This window comes from Thalassophryne amazonica, chromosome 7, assembly GCF_902500255.1.
Source record: "Thalassophryne amazonica chromosome 7, fThaAma1.1, whole genome shotgun sequence".
Taxonomy (NCBI): Eukaryota; Metazoa; Chordata; class Actinopteri; order Batrachoidiformes; family Batrachoididae; genus Thalassophryne; species Thalassophryne amazonica.
This window is the reverse complement of record NC_047109.1, coordinates 117,430,019-117,454,994: the sequence shown is the minus strand read 5'-3', so window position 1 is coordinate 117,454,994 and position 24,976 is coordinate 117,430,019. Positions and strand designations below refer to the sequence as shown.

General features: G+C 42.6%; 1 protein-coding gene and 1 pseudogene across 4 annotated transcripts in view; both read right to left on the bottom strand.

The window, feature by feature from the left end:
- zhx2a (zinc fingers and homeoboxes 2a) overlaps positions 1-24,976 on the bottom strand; it is a 138,854-nt gene that overhangs the window by 66,002 nt on the left and 47,876 nt on the right. The gene's annotated exons all lie outside the window — the stretch shown is intronic.
- LOC117513523 lies at positions 475-21,101 on the bottom strand (annotated as a pseudogene).

The following is a 24,976-nucleotide window of genomic DNA, read 5'->3' as shown; positions in this document are numbered from 1 at the left end:
ATATTGGCAGCTAACAGCTCTACATTGTGAAACACAGTAGTTCGTTTATAAACACATTTACACAAAAATTTGTTCAAAGGTTCTTTATCAAAATTTTAACCCGTTACCATATAAAGCTCTGGGACGCTTTCCAAGTGCACTTCTATTTATGCACTGTACCCAAATAAAATCCTTGCCAGCATTTTCTTTGTGCGAGTTTTGTCAAGGTTTCATTGGCTTAGCACAGCATGAAGGTCGAGGGCTCAAACCCACCCACACCCCGTACTCACAGTACATCTGGACTTGAGTTAGGCATCTGGTGTAAAACACACCAAAAGCAAACAGGAGTGATAAAAAAAAAAAAAACATCACCTGCTCAATCAAACACACAGAACATGGCAACGCACAAGTTCCAGTACCAATACCGACCTCCAAGCAAATGTCATTGTAAAGCACTTTGAGCTTCTGATGCAGCGTGGAACATGGATCACACCAAATACCTTTGAGGTTAAGGAGTCTTTGTTCACTGAACCACTTCTTTATCTCGCCTCTGGACAGCCCGGTGGTCTCTATCAGCCTGTAGATCTACCACAGCACAAGAAGAAACTATCACAATCTATAAAAATCATCTACTTTTTCTGAGCAAAATGGCAGGGCAAGAAAAATAAACATTTGACTCACTTATTCTTACCTCATCTTCCTCAGGGAACGGACACTGTGTGTAGCTGCTCCAGTACGGCTAACTGCTCAGCTGTCTTATTTGGGTCAACGGTGAAGCTCAGAACTTTGGATGATACCAGTTTGGAGCTGGCCACAGATGTCGGGATGGTCTGAATGATTGAGGGTCGTTTAGTCTCTGCAGCAATTATTGGAGACGCCAGCGGCCGTTTGAGCGAGGGCACGACCTGGAGTCACCATTAGAGAGACAAACTTTAGTACCTTCCAGAGAATCACCTCAAAACACTCAGGTCAAGCACATCCCGTGTATCTGAAGTATGTCTATGATTTTGCATTTTCTACCTGATTCGCCAAAGCGAACGTCAATGGCGCACAAGTGACAGAGCCATCAGCAACAGGAGTGAGCACCAGGCTGGTCTGTCCGAGGAGCTGACAGGGTAATGACTGCAGGACTGAAGCTGCAGCTTTGGACGCCGCCGTGGCTGGAGACGACTTGTGGACGACTGGGAGTTGGGCTGAGGCTTTACCACGGTGAAAGTTTGTGGCACAGAGGAGATTGTACCGTTAACATTTTCTTTCTGGCTTCCTCCACCTGTAAAAAAAAAAAAAAAAAAAAAAAAAAAAACACCTTATATGTGAAAATTTACCGTATGTTACGGATCACAAATGCACCTTTTTTTCTGTTATCAGCTCTTTAAAATGGGATTTTTGTGCGTTGTTGTCATGCATTTTTAACACTGATACTTACTCTTTTACTACTGGAATTTATGTTGTTGAGTGCTTTGATTGGGGGAGGTGATGGTCCAGCAGTTAAAGCATTGGGACTTGGTCCAAATCCAGCCTGACCGGAAATCACTGAAGGCCCTTGGGCAAGGTCCTAATCCCCTAGTTGCAAGGCAGCAGCCTCACATCGGGGTGAATGTGAGGCATTGATGTGTAAAGTGCTTTGAGCGTCAGATGCAGATGGAAAAGCGCTATATTAATGCAGCCCATTTACCATTTGATTCTTGGGAAAGGCCTCTATAAATGGTTAATAATGAATGCATTTTTTTTTTTGGAATAAAAGTCGCACCAGAGTGTAACAGGACGTCCTAAACAAGTACAAAGGAAAACCCCAAGTGACATACTTAAGAAAACACAGTATGTAATATTCTATTATTTGCATGTAATAATCATGTTGCATTGAAAAAAAAGATACAGCTGTATTATTACTTTATTATGGGAGGAGTTATGCTTTTTCTTATTCAAATATTTTATGCGTTCATTTATTTTTCGAAGAATACTGATCGGACAAATATATAGAGTCATGTTTAAACAAGTGCTGGTCTAGTTTTCTGGTAGTTAGCAGGATTGCTTGAAAGGTCTGAACAGCTTTTTATGGCACTTGTTTTGAATAATGTAAAATCTCGATCTAAATCTGAATCTAGATGCTACCAATTTCAGTAACACAACATATTCATTTGAATTCCTTTTTTCCCCCCAAGTAACTTTAAATGATAATTGAATGTTGCTACATTTTGGCAAATGTGTGTATTCATGTATAATTTATGAAATGTTTGATTTCTACTCTCTCTATTGACAGGAAGCAGAAGCTTTGACCACATTACACCCATTTTGGGATCTCTGCACTGGCTTCCTGTCCTGGGAGATCAGATTTTAAGGTTCTGTTACTAACCTATTAAACTGTTCACAGACTGGCACCTCCCTACCTAGCTGACCTAATTAAACCCTGCGTACCGCCCCGGGCTCTGCGTTCTCAGGGTGCAGGATACTTTGTGTCCCTAGGGTGAATAAAAAAAAAATCTGTGGGTCACAGAGCTTTCTCTTATCGTGCCCCTGTTCTGTGGAATGATCTCCCTGGATCAATAAACAGTCAGATTCTGTAGAGACTTTCAAGTCCAGACTTAAGACGCACTTATTTTCCCTTTCGTATGGCTAGCATACTGGCATAGTAACATACTATGCTTTTAAATTCACTTTATTATTAAACAAAGTTGAGGCCACAGCATGCTCTATCTAAATTCGGGTTTTTAGTGAAGCTTAGGGATAGTGGCCAGCGATCACAGTATTCTTCTGTTTTTCTTGTTGCTAAATGCTGACAAATTATACTGTATTTGTTGTCTTTCTGATGCCTGATCTGTTTATTCTCTGTTTGAGGTGCAGCTCCATCCAGAGATGGATATGGTGTCTGGTTCTGTAACCCTCCCGTCCTGTGCACCTGCAACATTTCCTGTATATTTGTTTTGTAAATTGTGTCGGTAGCATGGCACAAGCAGAGTCTGGTCTGCTTGAGGTTTCTTCCTCAAATCGAGGGAGTTTGTTCTTCCACTGTCGCCTGTGTGCCTGCTGTGGGGGTTGGTAAGGGTTGGAACTTACTTGTGTGAAGCACCTTGAGGCAACTTAGTTGTGATTTGGTGCTATATAAATTAAATAAATTGAAATACTCCCCCTGAAGTGTTTTGGCCAAGTTCACCAAATTGTCTGTGTGCATGAAGGCTGGCCCCAGAACTGAACGTTTTCGTTATTTATAACTGGTCTGAGGTGGTGCTGGTCTGAGGGGCCGTAGGTGCAGAATGTCAGCCAGGTTTCCATCAGTCTGTTCCAGGGCAGCTGTGGATACACTAGTAGTTTACCACCACTAATGTGCGAGTGAATGAATAATAATGCAACTTGTAAGCGCTTTGGGTATCTCAGCAATAATAAGGCACCCTATAAATCCAGGCCATTATTATTATTGTTATAATTAGCAAGAAGACATGATAAGAAAAACACAATGGCAGAAATTAAAATATTTGTGGTTACAAAACACACACACAGATGAGGAAAATAAGTATTTTAACACCCTGCAATTTTGCAAGTTCTCCCACTTAGAAATCATGGAGGGGTCTGAAATTTTCATCTTAGGTGCATGTCCACTGTGAGAGACAATCTTAAAAAAAAATCAAAAAAAAAAAAATCCAGAAATCACAATGTATGATTTTTTTAAAATAATTTATTTGTGTTACTGCTGCAATAAGTATTTGATCACCTGTGAAAATCCATCCATCCATCCATTTTCTTCTGCTTTATCCGGAGTCGGGTCGCGGGGGCAGCAGCTCAAGCAAAGCCGCCCAGACCTCCCGATCCACACCACCTCCTCCGGAAGAACCCCAAGGTGTTCCAAAGCCAACGAGAGATGTAGTCCTCCAGCGTGTCCTGGGTCTTCCCCGGGGCCTCCTCCCAATGGGACGTGCCCGGAACACCTCTCCAGCGAGGCGTCCAGGTGCATCCGGAAAAGATGCCCGAGCCACCTCAACTGACTCCTTTCGACATGGAGGAGCAGCGGCTCAACTCCGAGCTCTCACCCTATCTCTAAGGGAGCGCCCAGCCACCTGCGGAGGAAACTCATCTTGGCCGCTTGTACTGCAATCTCGTACTTTCGGTCATGAGCCAAACCTCATGACCATAGGTGAGGATCGGAACATAGATCGATCGGTAAATCGAGAGCTTTGCCCCCCTACTCAGCTCTCTTCACCACGACGGTCCGATACAGCGACTGCATCACTGCAGATGCTGCACCGATCCGTCTATCGATCTCACGCTCCATCTGTCCCTCACTCGTGAACAAGACCCCGAGATACTTGAACTCCTCCACTTGAGGCAAGGACACTCCACCGACCTGAAGAGGGCAAAGCACCTTTGCACCCCGGTCGAGAACCAGGCCTCGGATTTGGATTTTCATCAGCACCTCAGCAATCAGCACCTGTGAAAATCAGTGTTAGATTTGGTACAGTAGCCTTTGTTTGCAATTACAGAGGTAGTTTTTCACCAGGTTTGCACACACTGCAGCAGGGATTTTGGTCCACTCCTCCACACAGATCTTCTCTAGATCTTTCAGGTTTGGAGTTTCAGATCCCTCCAAGATTTTCTATTGAGTTCAGGTCTGGAGACTGGCCAGGCCACTCCAGGACCCTGACATGCTTCTTATGGAGCCCCTCCTTAGTTGCCCTGGCTGTGTGTTTGGGGTCATTGTCATGCTGGAAGACCCAGCCATGACCCATCTTCAATTCTCTTACTGAGGGAAGGAGGTTGTTTGCCAAAATATCGCAATACATGACCCCATCCATCCTCCCTTCAATACAGTGCAGTTGTCCTGTCCCCTTTGCAGAAGAGCACCCCCAGAGTATGATGTTTCCACCCCCATGCTTCATAGTTGGATGGTTTTCTTGGGGGTTCTCATCTCTAAACATGGTAAGTGGAGTTGATTCCAAAAAGCTCTATTTGGTCTCATCTAACCACATGACCTTCTCCCATGCCTCCTCTGGATCATCCAGATGGTCACTGGTGAACTTCAAACGGGCCTGGACATGTGCTGGCTTGAGCAGGGGGACCTTGCTGCCCTGCAGGATTTTAAACCATGACAGCATCAGTGTTACTAATGTAATCTTTGTGACTGTGGTCCAGCTCTTCAGGTCACTGACCAGGTCCTCCTGTGTAGTTCTGAGCTTTCTCAGAATCATCCTTACCCCCAAAGTGAGATCTTGCATGGAATCCCAGACCGAGGGAGATTGACAGTCATCTGTGTTCTTCCACTTTTAATAAATAATCATAACAGTTGTTGTCTTCTACAAGCTGCTTGCCTGTTGTCCTGTAGTCCATCCCAGCCTTGTGCAGGTCTACAGTTTTGTCCCTGGTGTCCTTAGACAGCTCTTTGGTCTTGGCTATGGTGGACAGGTTGGAATGTGGCTGATTGGAGTATGTGAACAGGTGTCTTTTATACAGGTAAAAAGTTCACAGGTGCAATTAACACAGGTAAAGAGTGCAGAATAAGAGGGCTTCTAAAGAAAAATTAAGAGGTCTGTGTGAGACAGAATTCTTGCTGGTTGGTAGGGGTCAAATATTATTTGCAGCAGTAACATACAAAAAAAAAAAAACATACATTGTGATTTCCAGAGTTTTTTTTTTTTTTTCTTTTTTAGATTATGTCTCTCACAGTGGACATGCACCTAAGATGAAATTTCAGACCCCCCATGATCTCTAAGTGGGAGAACTTACAAAACCGCAGGGTGTTCAAATACTTATTTTCCTCACTGTAAAACCTGTAAAGCAATAAATGGTATACATGTGGAATGTGTGTTACATAGATACATGACAATAATGACTCAAACTGTCCCTGATTTATGGTCATCAGACGGGTGTGATTGTGAGGAAAGAATAGTTTTTATCTTACGAGGAATCAGCACTGGAGAGATTATAGGGTAACCAAGTGTTTTCTCATTTTATATGTTGTTTTTCATTAAAGATAAAGACTTGCCTTAATGGGATTGTTTTGGCAAAGATTATGCTCACTGGGGTCAAAGGTCAAATTAATGCTTTTCAATTTCATCAAAATTGATACAATGCTGCAAATTCTGTTATCATCCCAGCAAGGTCAAAAGTTTGGAGCCTGCCTCAAGTGGCCAGTCAAGGAACTCCACTTCCGGTTGGGGTCAAAATACAAGCTCGAATGTAAGAAATCACAACTAAAACAACATATGTAAAAAGGTGTCCATAACACCTGCCCACAAAGTGATTGAAAATGCCTACCACAAGAGCCATGTCTGTTTAGTCACCTCCATAAACCCAAACAATAAAGGACATTCATCAGTAGCTGAAACTGAGCAGATTTAACCTTTCAAATACACACTGTGCCATTTAAACATCTGTGGAAACCTAAACACCCCTCTCAAAGAGGAGGACACGTCACAGCTGTTGTTCTTACCTCCTCGGGTGACCAGCTGATGCCCTGTTTGAGCCTCTGTGTGGTAAACCAGACTTTGATTTGCTCCTCTGGATGTTTGGATGCTGCAGTGAGCCACGAAAGCTCTGCTTGTGTCGGGTAAGGAAATTTGTTGAAGGAAGAGATGAGCGTCAGGTTGTCGTCCAGTGAGGGGTTGTATTTGGTCGTATTGAGGGGAACAGCGATCTTCGGTACCTGGAATGATAGAGTCAGCAAAAGGAACTGAATGTCAACTCCCCTCCACAAGAATGCATGACATTTACCACGGGCAATACTTCAACAAACAAAATAAGCAATTTTCTCAGTTTTTCCATGTAAATCTTAAACGTTGACAACATGCTGGAACAGCTGCATCTAGCTCTGGTCGTGTGCAAGAATTCATGTGCAAGAAAACTTGAATCCTTCCACCAAGGTGCCTACCTGGGTATAGTTTAGAGGTCGCTGTAGGGAAGGCATGATATGAGAAAGACTGTCTGCTTTCAGGAGCGTCGACTCAGGGATGATGACTGTCCCGTTAACGCTGACCGCTGTGATTGACTTGGTCACCAAATCGGTGGTCAGCTTACCCACCTGAGCATCCGTCCACTTATGATCTGATGCCATTACTTTTGGTTTACCAATCTTAACTGCTGTGGATTTGCCATGCGGCAGAGTTTCAGTTTCGTCCGTTTTACCGGAAACGCCGCTGGAGGTACTGTAAATCACGGCGTTATTGCTGCAGCCTCTATGGTCTGCTCTAAGATGGTCTGATTGTTCAGTTTGATGCGTTTGAACTTAAAGTTACTCTCCGGGGTGAGCCCCTCGTTGTGCTCTGTCAGGGTATCAAACTTCTTGGTGTTGAAGTTACAGACGGCGCACAGATACAGAGGGTTGAGGATGACGTTCGGGTGGTTTGAGTCCACGTGTTCTTTGAACGTGTTCAGGTTCTGTGTTGAGAAGGGGCAATATTTGCACTCGTAGCCCCCTGCAGTTTACGCGGTGGCTCGGAAAGGTCTGGCGGCTCTGTCTTGTCCGGGGCTGCGGGAGAATCAGATGCCTGTTCGTTACTTCCAAGTCCACACAGGGGTTGGTCTCTGTTGAGAGATTCATCTCCATGGCTTCCTCCTCTATATGGTTCTCCACAGTTTTCTGGCAAAGTTAGGAGAAAAGTTCATAAGTTGTGTCATCAATGAGACAAACCAGCATGGGAAATAATAACCAAAAAAAAAAAAAGTACAGCATAATATACACAGAAAAACATTAAATTACAAGCTGTGAACAATCAGGTATGCATTTTTTAATACGACTGTCCAAAGTACAGGTGTAAAATTATTCCACTTTCCATGAACAATTTAAGAGCTTGTATGATACACCTTTTCAGCAACCCAATATAGGTCACCAGGTGTTTGAGAAACCGATGGCAAAGCCTGTAGCCAAAAATACCTCAGACACTGCAATGATGAATCATATTAAAAAGCCATGTTCAAGTCTAAAAAGACCCATTTCTTTGCCTGTCGCTTTAAATGGAAAGATAAGCTGCTCACCACCTGCCCAAAATACCTTTCAATCAATCAATCAATTTTTTTATATAGCGCCAAATGACAACAAACAGTTGCCCCAAGGCGCTTTATATTGTAAGGCAAGGCCATACAATAATTATGTAAAACCCCAACGGTCAAAACGACCCCCTGTGAGCAAGCACTTGGCTACAGTGGGAAGCCAAGGGGAATGATCCTTTGAGAGGATCATTGTGTCATTTAATCAAAATCAAACAGATTGCTACTTAGAAGCCTGAAATATGACTGTTCAGACGACATACAACAACAGACAGTCCCATCAGTCACCAGAGTACACGAGTTTGAAGTATGTGAACAGGAGCTGTGCCCAGATTGGGCAGCGACAATGCCCCCTAAGGCTACAGAATAGGGTTGTGTCACGATACCATAAATTTAGTCGTCAATTTCAACACCAATGAAATTAAACAATCCTTGAAACCAAATGCATTTCTGGTATAAATAATGCGTTAAGGATGGGCAGAATGCTCCACCAAGACAAAGAATTAGAACTCTATTCAATTCAATTTAAATTTTATGCCAAATCGCAACTAAGCTGCCCAAGGCGCTTCACATGGGGAAGGTCCAACCTTACCAACCCCCCGAGCAAGAACACAGTGATAGTGGTAGAACAATCCTCACTCTGATGTTTTTGAGGAAGATACCTCATGCAGAGCAGACTCAGGGGGGTGACCCACAGCTCAGACCATCTAAGAGTTATAAACATATAGTAAAAAGTGCAAAGTCCATCTTAAGGCCAAGCCCAAGAGTCCAAGTTCTAGAGTCAATGGGATGATTTAGAGACTTAGAACTTTCTTAAAAATAAATCTCCATCCTTAAACAGCATATCTATACAAGTATCTGTACCACTCACAATTGCAGGTATTGTGGGTGAAATCATAATTACTGTACTGCAACTGAATTTTAGAGTTTCTACAATGTCGTTTAAGAAAAACAAAAATTCAAGTTCCATTAATTTGTCACCCCATAGGTCCATTTTCTTTATTAAATATTCTGACTGTTCAAAGGAAAAAAAAAAAACAACAGAAGCAGAATTTTGCAATTTTTGGCCCAATCTGAAAAAGTTTCCATTTCATACAGAAACTGTGGATCTACTAGTACAGATCTACTACAGATCTACTAGTTTGTCGCCCTATGGGGCGAGTAGTGACATTGTCAAAATTCAGCGTAATCAAACTTTAAGTTGAAGTTAAATGGAAAATGGACTGAATTATATACCACTTTTCAATCTGCATCAGACCCTCAAAGCACTTTACAATAATGCCTCACATTCACCCGATGCGAGGCTGCTGCCACGCAAGGTGCCCACTACACATCGGGAGCAACTGTTGGATTAAGGACCTTGCCCAAGAGCCCTGAGTGATTTCCGGTCAGACTGGGATTTGAACCACGGATCCTCTGGTCTCAAGCCAACGCTTAACCACTAGACCATCACCTCCCCAGACAGATAGATGACGGATTCAGTAATGTCAAAAGCTCCAATGATAATCTTTGATCAGAAGAGCTTCAAAAAATAAACACTATGGGCTACTATAGGTGGTGTTAAATTAATGTGACATACCTCCATGTCATGTGATCCTCTGTATCATCATCTAGCTCCACCATAGTCTGCTCTGGTCGAATCATACAGGGTGTGGATGCCTTCCTTCGACTTGACATGATGATGGAGATGATGGGTTGTGGGTTTATCCTGATGGACAGCTCAGGTGTGGTACATGTAACTTGCTGAATTCTATGGGACGAACTGTATCTATGTGTCAGAGTCCAGGACTTGATAACAAAAACCCAATGGGACTTTTTAGTTTTGTGTCAGACAGCTTTTACATCAGAAGAAGGTGCAAGAACAGCACACGTTTGTGGGACAGGATGAGAGGTGGAGGCAGGAAGGCTGTGGAAGGTGAAGGCCTAGCAGCGGTGTGTCTGCTGATGCATGACGTAAGCTGGACTCGCTATGTCAGCTCCATGCTGGTCGAACTCCAGGACGGCATGACAGGATCTTGCCTGGCAAGGAGAAGTCAAGGAAAAATATAATAAAACAGTCTAGTCTATCAAAATAATCATTTGGGGCAGCCCTAATCACAGTGTCATCTGCAAACATATTTCATGGGGATTCCTGTCTGATCTCATTGTCAACCTGTCAAGCACCAATCAATCAATCAATCAATTTTATTTATATAGCGCCAAATCACAACAAACAGTTGCCCCAAGGCGCCTTATATTGTAAGGCAAGGCCATACAATAATTACGTAAAAACCCAACGGTCAAACGACCCCCTGTGAGCAAGCACTTGGCGACAGTGGAGGAAAAAACTCCCTTTTAACAGGAAGAAACCTCCAGCAGAACCAGGCTCAGGGAGGTGCAGTCTTCTGCTGGGACTGGTTGTGGCTGATGGAGAGAACCAGGAAAAAGACATGCTGTAGAGGGGAGCAGAGATCAATCACTAATGATTAAATGCAGAGTGGTGCATACAGAGCAAAAAGAGAAAGAAACACTCAGTGCATCATGGGAACCCACAGCAGTCTAAGTCTATAGCAGTATAACTAAGGGATGGTTCAGGGTCACCTGATCAGCCCTAACTATAAGCTTTAGCAAAAAAGGGAAAGTTTTAAGCCTAATCTTAAAAGTAGAGAGGGTGTCTGTCTCCCTGATCTGAATTGGGAGCTGGTTCCACAGGAGAGGAGCCTGAAAGCTGAAGGCTCTGCCTCCCATTCTACTCTTACAAACCCTAGGAACTACAAGTAAGCCTGCAGTCTGAGAGCGAAGCGCTCTATTGGGGTGATATGGTACTATGAGGTCCCTAAGATAAGATGGGACCTGATTATTCAAAACCTTATAAGTAAGAAGAAGAATTTAAATTCTATTCTAGAATTAACAGGAAGCCAATGAAGAGAGGCCAATATGGGGAGATATGCTCTCTCCTTCTAGTCCCCGTTAGTACTCTAGCTGCAGCATTTTGAATTAACTGAAGGCTTTTCAGGGAACTTTTAGGACAACCTGATAATAATGAATTACAATAGTCCAGCCTAGAGGAAATAAATGCATAAATTAGTTTTTCAGCATCACTCTGAGACAAGACCTTTCTAATTTTAGAGATATTGCGTAAATGCAAAAAAGCAGTCCTACATATTGTTTAATATGTGCTTTGAATGACATATCCTGATCAAAATGACTCCAAGATTTCTGACAGTATTACTAGAGGTCAGGGTAATGCCATCCAGAGTAAGGATCTGGTTAGACACCATGTTTCTAAGATTTGTGGGGCCAAGTACAATAACTTCAGTTTTATCTGAGTTTAAAAGCAGGAAATTAGAGGTCATCCATGTCTTTATGTCTGTAAGACAATCCTGCAGTTTAGCTAATTGGTGTGTGTCCTCTGGCTTCATGGATAGATAAAGCTGGGTATCATCTGCGTAACAATGAAAATTTAAGCAATGCCGTCTAATAATACTGCCTAAGGGAAGCATGTATAAAGTGAATAAAATTGGTCCTAGCACAGAACCTTGTGGAACTCCATAATTAACCTTAGTCTGTGAAGAAGATTCCCCATTTACATGAACAAATGTAATCTATTAGATAAATATGATTCAAACCACCGCAGTGCAGTGCCTTTAATACCTATGGCATGCTCTAATCTCTGTAATAAAATTTTTATGGTCAACAGTATCAAAAGCAGCACTGAGGTCTAACAGAACAAGCACAGAGATGAGTCCACTGTTGAGGCCATAAGAAGATCATTTGTAACCTTCACTAATGCTGTTTCTGTACTATGATGAATTCTAAAACCTGACTGAAACTCTTCAAATAGACCATTCCTCTGCAGATGATCAGTTAGCTGTTTTACAACTACCCTTTCAAGAATTTTTGAGAGAAAAGGAAGGTTGGAGATTGGTCTATAATTAGCTAAGATAGCTGGGTCAAGTGATGGCTTTTTAAGTAATGGTTTAATTACTGCCACCTTAAAAGCCTGTGGTACATAGCCAACTAATAAAGATAGATTGATCATATTTAAGATCGAAGCATAAATAATGGTAGGGCTTCCTTGAGCAGCCTGGTAGGAATGGGGTCTAATAGACATGTTGATGGTTTGATGAAGTAACTAATGAAAATAACCTCAGACAGAACAATCGGAGAGAAAGAGTCTAACCAAATACCGGCATCACTGAAAGCAGCCAAAGATAATGATACGTCTTTGGGATGGTTATGAGTAATTTTTCTCTAATAGTTAAAATTTTCTTAGCAAGAAAGTCATGAAGTCATTACTAGTTAAAGTTAAAGGAATACTCGGCTCAATAGAGCTCTGACTGGCTACAGTGCTGAAAAGAAACCTGGGTTGTTCTTATTTTCTTCAATTAGTGATGAGTAGTAAGATGTCCTAGCTTTACGGAGGGCTTTTTTATAGAGCAACAGACTCTTTTTCCAGGCTAAGTGAAGATCTTCTAAATTAGTGAGACGCCATTTCCTCTCCAACTTACGGGTTATCTGCTTTAAGCTGCGAGTTTGTGAGTTATACCACGGAGTCAGGCACTTCTGATTTAAAGCTCTCTTTTACAGAGGAGCTACAGCATCCAAAGTTGTCTTCAATGAGGATGTAAAACTATTGACGAGCTACTCTATCCCACTTACAGAGTTTAGGTAGCTACTCTGCACTGTGTTGGTATATGGCATTAGAGAACATAAAGAAGGAATCATATCCTTAAACCTAGTTACGGTGCGGACCAACGTAGCTTAGCCGCCGTTAGTTACCCCCTGGCAGATCCCCGAGCAGCCGGGGAAAGCAGGCTGACTGGGTGACTGTGTAGGAGGAAGCGTAGTCTAAACAGAAGCCACGGTGTACAACGCCAACCGTTTACATCTCTAAACCGTTTTTCCCCCACTCGACGACCACACCCGCGAGGATCAAACTCTGGTTTTGGGCGACTCTGTTTTGCGAAATGTGAAGTTAGACGACACCAGCAACCATAGTCAATTGTCTTCGGGGGCCAGAGCAGGCGACATTGAAGGAAATTTGAAACTGCTGGCTAAGGCTAAGCGTAAATTTGGTAAGATTGTAATTCAGTCGGCAGGTAATGACACCGGTTACGCCAATCGGAGGTCACTAAAATTAACATTAAATCGGTGTGTAACTTTGCAAAAACAATGTCGGGACTCTGTAGTTTTCTCTGGGCCCCTCCCCAATCAGACGGGCGAGTGACATGTTTAGCCGCGTGTCTCCTGAATTGCTGGCTGTCTGAGTGGTGTCCAAAAAAATGAGGTGGGCTTCATAGATAATTGGCAAAGCTTCTGGGGAAAAACCTGGTCTTGTTAGGAGAGACGGCATCCATCCCACTTTGGATGGAGCAGCTCTCATTTCTAGAAATCTGGCCAATTTTCTTAAATCCTCCAAACCGTGACTATCCAGGGTTGGGACCAGGAAGCAGAGTTGTAGTCTTACACACCTCTCTGCAGCTTCTCTCCCCCTGCCATCCCCTCATTACCCCATCCCCGTAGAGACTGTGCCTGCTCCCAGACTACCAATAACCAGCAAAAATCTATTTAAGCATAAAAATTCCAAAAGAAAAAACAATATAGCACCTTCAACTGCACCACAGACTAAAACAGTTAAATGTGGTATATTAAACATTAGGTCTCTCTCTTCTAAGTCCTGTTGGTAAATGATATAATAATTGATCAACATATTGATTTATTCTGCCTTACAGGAAACCTGGTTACAGCAGGATGAATATGTTAGTTTAAATGAGTCAACACCCCCGAGTCACACTAACTGTCAGAATGCTCGTAGCACGGGCCGGGGCGGAGGATAGCAGCAATCTTCCATTCCAGCTTATTAATTAATCAAAACCCAGACAGAGCTTTAATTCATTTGAAAGCTTGACTCTTAGTCTTGTCCATCCAAATTGGAAGTCCCAAAAACCAGTTTTATTTGTTATTATCTATCGTCCACCTGGTCGTTACTGAGTTTCTCTGTGAATTTTCAGATCTTTTGTCTGACTTAGTGCTTAGCTCAGATAAGATAATATAGTGGGCGATTTTAACATCCACACAGATGCTGAGAATGACAGCCTCAACACTGCATTTAATCTATTATTAGACTCTATTGGCTTTGCTCAAAAAGTAAATGACTCCACCCACCACTTTAATCATATCTTAGATCTTGTTCTGACTTATGGTATGGAAATAGAAGACTTAACAGTATCCCCTGAAAACTCCCTTCTGTCTGATCATTTCTTAATAACATTTACATTTACTCTGATGGACTACCCAGCAGTGGGGAATAAGTTTCATTACACTAGAAGTCTTTCAGAAAGCGCTGTACTAGGTTTAAGGATATGATTCCTTCTTTATGTTCTCTAATGCCATATACCAACACAGTGCAGAGTAGCTACCTAAACTCTGTAAGTGAGATAGAGTATCTCGTCAACAGTTTTACATCCTCATTGAAGACAACTTTGGATGCTGTAGCTCCTCTAAAAAAGAGAGCTTTAATCAGAAGTGCCTGACTCCGTGGTATAACTCACAAACTCATAGCTTAAAGCAGATAACCCGTAAGTTGGAGAGGAAATGGCGTCTCACTAATTTAGAAGATCTTCACTTAGCCTGGAAAAAGAGTCTGTTGCTCTATAAAAAAAAGCCCTCCGTAAAGCTAGGACATCTTTCTACTCATCACTAATTGAAGAAAATAAGAACAACCCCAGGTTTCTTTTCAGCACTGTAGCCAGGCTGACAAAGAGTCAGAGCTCTATTGAGCTGAGTATTCCATTAACTTTAACTAGTAATGACTTAACGACTTTCTTTGCCAACAAAATTTTAACTATTAGAGAAAAAATTACTCAGAACCATCCCAAAGACGTATAGTTATCTTTGGCTGCTTTCAGTGATGCCGGTATTTGGTTAGACTCTTTCTCTCCGATTGTTCTGTCTGAGTTATTTTCATTAGTTACTTCATCCAAACCATCAACATGTTTATTAGACCCCATTCCTACCAGGCTGTCAAGGAAGCCCTACCATTATTTACTGCTTCGATCTTAAATATGATCAATCTATCTTTGTTAGTTGGCTATGTACCACAGGCTTTTAATGGTGGCAGTAATTAAACCATACTTAAAAGCCATCACTTGACCCAGCTATCTTAGCTAATTATAGGCCAATCTCCAACCTCCTTTCTCTCAAAAATTCTTGAAAGGGTAGTTGTAAAACAGCTAACTGATCATCTGCAGAGGAATGGTCTATTTGAAGAGTTTCAGTCAGGTTTTAGAATTTATCATAGTACAGAAAACAGCATTAGTGAAGGTTACAAATGATCTTCTTATGGCCTCAGACAGTGGACTCATCTCTGTGCTTGTTCTGTTAGACCTCAGTGCTGCTTTTGATACTGTTGACCATAAAATTTATTACAGAGATTAGAGCATGCCATAGGTATTAAAGGCACTGCGCTGCGGTGGTTTGAATCATATTTGTCTAATAGATTACAATTTGTTCATGTAAATGGGGAATCTTCTTCACAGACTAAAGTTAATTATGGAGTTCCACAAGGTTCTGTGCTAGGACCAATTTTATTCACTTTATACATGCTTCCCTTAGGCAGTATTATTAGACGGTATTGCTTAAATTTTCATTGTTAAGCAGATGATACCCAGCTTTATCTATCCATGAAGCCAGAGGACACACACCAATTAGCTAAACTGCAGGATTGTCTTACAGACATAAAGACATGGATGACCTCTAATTTCCTGCTTTTAAACTCAGATAAAACTGAAGTTATTGTACTTGGCCCCACAAATCTTAGAAACATGGTGTCTAACCAGATCCTTACTCTGGATGGCATTACCCCGACCTCTAGTAATACGGTGAGAAATCTTGGAATCATTTTTGATCAGGATATGTCATTCAAAGCACATATTAAACAAATATGTAGGACTGCTTTTTTGCATTTACGCAATATCTCTAAAATTAGAAAGGTCTTGTCTCAGAGTGATGCTGAAAAACTAATTCATGCATTTATTTCCTCTAGGCTGGACTATTGTAATTCATTTATTATCAGGTTGTCCTAAAAGTTCCCTGAAAAGCCTTCAGTTAATTCAAAATGCTGCAGCTAGAGTACTGACGGGGACTAGAAGGAGAGAGCATATCTCACCCATATTGGCCTCTCTTCATTGGCTTCCTGTTAATTCTAGAATAGAATTTAAAATTCTTCTTCTTACTTATAAGGTTTTGAATAATCAGGTCCCATCTTATCTTAGGGACCTCGTAGTACCATATCACCCCAATAGAGCGCTTCGCTCTCAGACTGCAGGCCTTACTTGTAGTTCCTAGGGTTTGTAAGAGTAGAATGGGAGGCAGAGCCTTCAGCTTTCAGGCTCCTCTCCTGTGGAACCAGCTCCCAATTCAGATCAGGGAGACAGACACCCTCTCTACTTTTAAGATTAGGCTTAAAACTTTCCTTTTTGCTAAAGTTATAGTTAGGGCTGGATCAGGTGACCCTGAACCATCCCTTAGTTATGCTGCTATAGACGTAGACTGCTGGGGGGTCCCATGATGCACTGTTTCTTTCTCTTTTTGCTCTGTATGCACCACTCTGCATTTAATCATTAGTGATCGATCTCTGCTCCCCTCCACAGCATGTCTTTTTCCTGGTTCTCTCCCTCAGCCCCAACCAGTCCCAGCAGAAGACTGCCCCTCCCTGAGCCTGGTTCTGCTGGAGGTTTCTTCCTGTTAAAAGGGAGTTTTTCCTTCCCACTGTAGCCAAGTGCTTGCTCACAGGGGGTCGTTTTGACCGTTGGGGTTTTACATAATTATTGTATGGCCTTGCCTTACAATATAAAGCGCCTTGGGGCAACTGTTTGTTGTGATTTGGCGCTATATAAAAAAATTGATTGATTGATTGATTCCCCACTGCTGGGTAGTCCATCAGAGTAAATGTAAATGTTATTAAGAAATGATCAGACAGAAGGGAGTTTTCAGGGAATACTGTTAAGTCTTCTATTTCCATACCATAAGTCAGAACAAGATCTAAGATATGATTAAAGTGGTGGGTGGACTCATTTACATTTTGAGCAAAGCCAATTGAGTCTAATAATAGATTAAATGCAGTGTTGAGGCTGTCATTCTCAGCATCTGTGTGGATGTTAAAATCGCCCACTATAATTATCTTATCTGAGCTAAGCACTAAGTCAGACAAAAGGTCTGAAAATTCACAGAGAAACTCACAGTAACGACCAGGTGGACGATAGATAATAACAAATAAAACTGGTTTTTGGGACTTCCAATTGGATGGACAAGACTAAGAGTCAAGCTTTCAAATGAATTAAAGCTCTGTCTGAGTTTTTGATTAATTAATAAGCTGGAATGGAAGATTGCTGCTAATCCTCCGCCTCGGCCCGTGCTACGAGCATTCTGGCAGTTAGTGTGACTCGGGGGTGTTGACTCATTTAAACTAACATATTCATCCTGCTGTAACCAGGTTTCTGTAAGCCAGAATAAATCAATATGTTGATCAATTATTATATCATTTACTAACAGGGACTTAGAAGAGAGAGACCTAATGTTTAATAGACCACATTTAACTGTTTTAGTCTGTGTGTTGTGAAAGTGTTGGAACACGGACCCACAACAGGGGGCGCAAATGAACGGACAATGGAGGAAGTCAAATAGCACTTTTACTGTTGTGAAATAAGCACAACAAGCACGACAGATTACAATAGAAAATAATAAAGTCAATTCACAAAGGTGTCATGTGGGCAGGCTCAAAGATAGAAGACGTCTGTCCAAAGCAGAACCGGAACCACACGATTTCCTCCGCCACCGAACCCCGGGAATACTGGAGCTGCCAAGTCCCGAATTCCCAGGTGGCCACTGCCTCCACTTGTCGGATGTGGTACTGCTGGCGAGGAACAAAAACAGTTAGATGTGGGTGCGTTTGCACCCAGCAACACGGATGGTGAAAAAAACCACCTCCACCTCTTGTCAGGAAAATGTGAGTACTTATCAAAAAGGGTTCAATACAGTCTCCAGCTGCAAGTACTCACCAACCACTGTCAAAACACAAGCAGCAAAGTCACCGTCTAAAAGACAACACAACGGCTGAGTTCGTTACCTCCTCGGTAGAACGATATCTCGGCAAAGAGGTGGAGATGACGTCTTGCTGATACACCGATGCAGATCAGATGAGTGGTGACAGCTGTCATAGGTGATGAGTGTCAGCTGTCACCCCGGCTGCTCCTGTGAGGCGGCAGCGCCCTCTGGTGCCTGGAGCCCGCACTCCAGGCAGGGTGCCCTCTGGTGGTGGTGGGCCAGCAGTACCTCCTCTTCAGCGGCCCACACAACACTGTGGTGCAGTTGAAGGTGCTATATTATTTTTTCTTTTTGAATTTTTATGCTTAAATAGATTTTTGCTGGTTATTGGTGGTCTGGGAGCAGGCACCATCTCTACGGGGATGGGGTAATGATAATAACCCCGCCTCCACCTTGAATGAGTGTCATTTCTACTGTGCATCTCACCGCTGTCACGCTATCCATGTACATGTCCTGCACTACCCTCACATACTTCTCTGCCACTCCAGACTTCCTCATACAATACCACAACTCTTCTCCTGGCATCCTGTCATAAGTTTTCTCTAAATCCATAAACACACAATGTGACTACTCCTGTTCTTCTCTATACTTCTCAATCAGTACTCTCAGAACAGACATTGCATCTGTAGTGCTCTCTCTCAACATGAAACCATATTGCTGCTCACATCATCATGGGTTTTCTAGGAGTAGCTTCTACTACTTTCCCATAAGTTCATGCTGTGGCTGATCAACTTAATGCCTCTGTAGTTACTGCAGCTCTACACATTACCCTTGTTCTTCAAAATAGCAACCAGGACAGTACACTTCATCTCCACTCCTCAGGCATCCCCCAGGCAATGGACTGTGGCTGCCTCCACTCCTAGTGACTGGACTGTGTCTAACTGTAACGAGGATGGGTTAAACGCAGAGAACAAATTTCATTGTATGTAATGTATATGTACAATGATAATAAAGACTCTATTCTATTGTATCCTGTCACTTTCCAAGATTTGATTCAACAATCTGGTTAGAAACTCCACTGTCATTTCTCAGATATTTCCATGCCTCCACTGGAATGTCATTTGAACCAACTGCTCAACCACACACTAGAACAGTCTCAGAGGCATGAATTTATTTTTATAATTGTTTAAATAAGAGATCACTCCCCATCTGCACGTAGTTCTTCCCACGCAGCCCCCCGCCCCATTTACCTAATTTAAAAAAAAAAAATCAGATTTTTGTCCAAATATTTAGAGAGAATGTGATATTTTCAATGTTAAATGAATACTATGGAAATGTTTGTCTGATGTGTACATTACAATGTTTCAATTTTTTTTCAATTCAGTTTATTTTCCTTTATATAGCACCAAATCACAACAGAGTTGCCTCAAGGCGCTTCACACAGGTAAGGTCCAACCTTACCAACCCCCAGAGCAACAGTGGTAAGGAAAAACTCCCTCTGAGGAAGAAACCTCAAGCAGACCAGACTCAAAGGGGTGACCCTCTGCTTGGGCCATGATACAAACATAAATTACAGAAACAATTCACAGAACAATTCACGGACAAATATACAAGAATTGCTGTTAGTGCACAGGACAGGTGGGTCACCAACACAAATACCACTCCCATCTCTGGATGGAGCTGCACCTTAAACAGAGGAAAAAAAACAATCAGGAAGAAATACTAAGGTGATCACCGGCCGCTAGCCCTAAACTTCACTAAAAGACTCAGAATTTATGTAAAGTTGAGGCCGCGGCACGCTCCAATTACTAATAAATGAATTAAAAGAGTAAAAAACATAAAACACTACTGTACCAGTATGCTAGCCATATGAAGGGGAAAAGAAGTGCGTCTTAAGTCTGGACTTTAAGGTCTCCACAGAATCTGATTGTTTTATTGACACAGGGGCACGATAAGAGAAAGCTCTGTGACCTGCAGACTTCTTATTCACCCTAGGGACACAAAGTAGTCCTGCACCCTGAGAACGTAAAGCCCGGGCCGGTACATAAGGTTTAATTAGGTCAGCTAGGTAGGGAGGTGCCAGTACATGAATAATTTTATAGGTTAGTAGCAGAACCTTAAAATCTGATCTCACTGGGACAGGAAGCCAGTGAAGAGATGCCAAAATGGGTGTAACGTTTCTGCTTCGTGTCAAAGGTCTGGCTGCAGCATTTTTAACCAACTGGAGAGCCCTAATGCTAGACTGAAAATAGAAAATAGCACATTGCAGTAGTCCCGTCTAGAAGAGATGAACACATGGATCAGGGTCTCAGCATCAGCCATAGACAGGATGGGACGAATCTTCGTTATATTTCGCAGGTGGAAGAAAGCAGTCCTCGTAATATTTCTAATATGGAGGCCAAAGGAAAACAAAGGAACAAAAATTACCGCAAGGTTCCTCACTTTGTCAATTTGATGTATGACACATGAGCCGAGGCTGAGCGTTAACTGGTCAAATTGGCAGATAAACTGCACTATCACCATAGTGGATTTTCTGCACAAATTTCCCCGCTAAGCTAATGGATTCCACACCCATGTTTGTCATAAGCCTTGCAGGGTCTCTAATCACCTGCTCCGTGGCCTGCTGTAGATTCCTAATGTTACCCTCCCTGTAGAGCTCTACCTATGTTCGAAGACAAGATGGCGGCACCTTCCCCGGTAGGGTGTAGGCCGTCCGGCATCAGCAGGCCACAGCGACCCCAGAACAAAGGCCAGTTATCAATAAAGCTAAAGCCTTGCTGTCTACAAAACTGCACCAGCCACCTATTTAATGATGTCAGCCTGCTAAATGCCTCATCAGTAGCCGGGAGTGATAGAATCCCCTATCACGAAAGTCTGGTGTTTCGGGCTGGAGATAGGAGTGGAAATCACTTGTGGGCTCGGAGAATTCACATCAGGTAAATCTAAGGGGGAGAACCAATTCACAGTGGACAGTGTGATCGGGGTGCCACAACCGGGCAACAAGCCCTACGGGGCTTCCTCCGCATAGCCACAATCCGAAAACCATCCTCCACAGCCGGCGTTTCTATGCTGATGTTAATGAGCTCACGAGCCACCCCAGCACTAGCCTCATCTGGAGTGCCCATAACATCTAACTTCACTGCGCTAAGAAGCTGCTCTAACTTACGGACACAGCTCTCCAAGAGAGCCACCCTATCTTCCAGCATCACACAGGATTTAGGGAGGGTATAAAGTAGGTAGTGTACTTTGTGCACTAGGAAATTCAAGAGTATAGCCAAGCAAGTACAAGCTAACCAATAATGGATAAGCTAACCACTCCTAAGGCTCACACAGACGCAAATAAATGAATTAAAGTTCACAGCGGTTACAATGAAAGAGTAGCAGAATGAAAGAGTAGCAGAAGTATTAGACACGTAGGAACAGTTAAAAAAAATTATATATATATATATATATATATATATATATATATATATATATATATATACACACACACACACACACCACTCCTAGGTTTAACACAACAGTAAAGTACTAAGCTAAAGTTCACAACAGTTACACTAACAGTTAACTAACAGAAGTATATATACACACACTCAACAAAAATATAAACGCAACACTTTTGGTTTTGCTCCCATTTTGTATGAGATTAACTCAAAGATCTAAAACTTTTTCCACATACACAATATCACCATTTCCCTCAAATATTGTTCACAAACCAGTCTAAATTTGTGATAGTGAGCACTTCTCCTTTGCTGAGATAATCCATCCCACCTCACAGGTGTGCCATACCAAGATGCTGATTAGACACCATGAGTAGTGCACAGGTGTGCCTTAGACTGTCCACAATAAAAGGCCACTCTGAAAGGTGCAGTTTTATCACACAGCACAATGCCACAGATGTCGCAAGATTTGAGGGAGCCTGCAATTGGCATGCTGACAGCAGGAATGTCAACCAGAGCTGTTGCTCATGTATTGAATGTTCATTTCTCTACCATAAGCCGTCTCCAAAGGCGTTTCAGAGAAATTGGCAGTACATCCAACCAGCCTCACAACCGCAGACCACGTGTAACCACACCAGCCCAGGACCTCCACATCCAGCATGTTCACCTCCAAGATCGTCTGAGACCAGCCACTCGGACAGCTGCTGAAACAATCGGTTTGCATAACCAAAGAATTTCTGCACAAACTGTCAGAAACCGTCTCAGGGAAGCTCATCTGCATGCTCGTCATCCTCATCGGGGTCTCAACCTGACTCCAGTTCGTCGTCGTAACCGACTTGAGTGGGCAAATGCTCACATTCGCTGGCGTTTGGCACGTTGGAGAGGTGTTCTCTTCACGGATGAATCCTGGTTCACACTGTCCAGGGCAGATGGCAGACAGTGTTTGTGGCGTCATGTGGGTGAGCGGTTTTCTGATGTCAATGTTGTGGATCGAGTGGCCCATGGTGGTGGTGGGGTTATGGTATGGGCAGGCGTCTGTTATGGATGAAAAACACATGTGCATTTTATTGATGGCATTTTGAATGTACAGAGATACCGTGACAAGATCCTGAGGCCCATTGTTGTGCCATACATCCAAGAACATCACCTCATGTTGCAGCAGGATAATGCACGGCCCCATGTTGCAAGTATCTGTACACAATTCTTGGAAGCTGAAAATGTCCCAGTTCTTGCATGGCCGGCATACTCACCGGACATGTCACCCATTGAGCATGTTTGGGATGCTCTGGACCGGCGTATACGACAGCGTGTACCAGTTCCTGCCAATATCCAGCAACTTCCCACAGCCATTGAAGAGGAGTGGACCAACATTCCACAGGCCACAATTGACAACCTGATCAACTCTATGCGAAGGAGATGTGTTGCACTGCATGAGGCAAATGGTGGTCACACCAGATACTGACTGGTATCCCCCCCCCCCCAATAAAACAAAACTGCACCTTTCAGAGTGGCCTTTTATTGTGGACAGTCTAAGGCACACCTGTGCACTAATCATGGTGTCTAATCAGCATCTTGATATGGCACACCTGTGAGGTGGGATGGATTATCTCAGCAAAGGAGAAGTCCTCACTATCACAGATTTAGACTGGTTTGTGAACAGTATTTGAGGGAAATGGTGATATTGTGTATGTGGAAAACGTTTTAGATCTTTGAGTTCATCTCATACAAAATGGGAGCAAAACCAAAAGTGTTGCATTTATATTTTTGTTGAGTGTATATAAGAAAAAAAAGAAAATGGGGGTCCGAAGTAGCTAATGCAGGGCTACCTGCTAGCAAAAATACATGCCGCTCCTAAGATTTACACAGGAGTAAAACAATTACTTAAAATTCACAGCAGTTCGACTGAAAAACTAACAGAAGTATTAACCAGGTAAAAAAGAACAGCGACAAAAATAACGACAGGGGGATGGGAGGAGTCGACCTAGCTAGCGAAAGCTAACCGCTAGCGAATGCTTACTGCTAGCGAATTACAACAGGACTATAGTTAAATAACGTTCAGAGTCGATACAATTAATAACCAGAAGAGTGCTAAACAGAAATAAAAAAAAAGGATACAGCCGTGTGAAGTTCAGAATAGCGTCACAACAACAAACAGTCCGTCGGAAACAAGTTGCCAGTTGCCAAGTTGCCATTACAAAAAAGAACCTTGTCTGATGAATACATTACAAATGATATATATGAAGTAAATGTGTAAATATCTATCTATTATCTGTCTATTAATATCTATTTTCTAAAAGTAATTATTGCTATACCAGCACCAAACAGGATAATTGAGTTTGTCATGTAAAAACACTCATGCTATCAAATATTATGAATCAGCAATTATGTACATCACCATTTTATTTATTTATTTTGCAGATCTACCAACAAAGCATTTTGCATACGTGACACTGAGTTGCTATCCATTTTCTTGCTGCAAGCAGCAATAAAGCAAACATGGAGACTAATCATGACAGGAGATTTTTCAGAAAGTGCACAAACAAACAACTAAGCAGTGGCGGTACTTAAAGAGCTTTGTTGTGAAAGAGTAAATTAAATTTCCCCATCCAATACTCAGTGGATTGGTGCTCCTGCTTCTTGTTGAGTGGTTTCTTAATCTAAAAGCTCATGAAGAGGCTGTGAATGTAGCTAATTAAAAACTGTTAACAAAAACAAAACGTGGACTCCAGCAATAACGCGATACCAGGAAACACGACAATTTCAACTAACACCTTGTACAAATAAAGATACCCAGAGTCGACCCAACTCTGGATAAAGCAGAAGAAAATGGATGGATGGATGGACCTTGTACAAATAAAGATATGTGTGCAAGCTAAACTGTTGGAGCTCGGGATGTCCAGATCAGATTCTGTTTTTGTGCCCCAATCCAATATGTAGTAGTATGAACGTAGAATATAGACTTAGACTTCCTTTATTGTCATTGCACAATAACACAACAGCGAGTCTGGCAACGAAATGTCGTTGCTTGGCTACTGGAGTACACAGCAAAAACTGGAACAAGTTTTTTATTTTATATCCACACACACACACACACACACACACACACACACACACACAATCAATATACACATATATACATATACACATATACACACACATACATTTTCTTCAGCTTTATCCGGAGTCGGGTCGCGGGGGCAGCAGCTCAAGCAAAGCCGCCCAGATCTCCCGATCCACACACACCTCCCCCAGCTCCTCCGGGGGAACCCCAAGGCATTCCCAAATCGAGAGCTTTGCCCCCCTACTCAGCTCTCTCTTCACCACAACCACATCACTACAGATGCTGCACCGATCAGTCTATCGATCTCACGCTCCATCCGTCCCTCACTCGTGAACAAGACCCCAAGATACTTAAACTTCTCCACTTGAGGCAAGGACACTCCACCGACCTGAAGAGGGCAAAGCACCTTTTTCCGGTCGAGAACCATGGCCTCAGATTTGGAGGTGCTGATTTTCATCTCGGACGCTTCACACTCAGCTGCAAACCACCCCAGCGCACG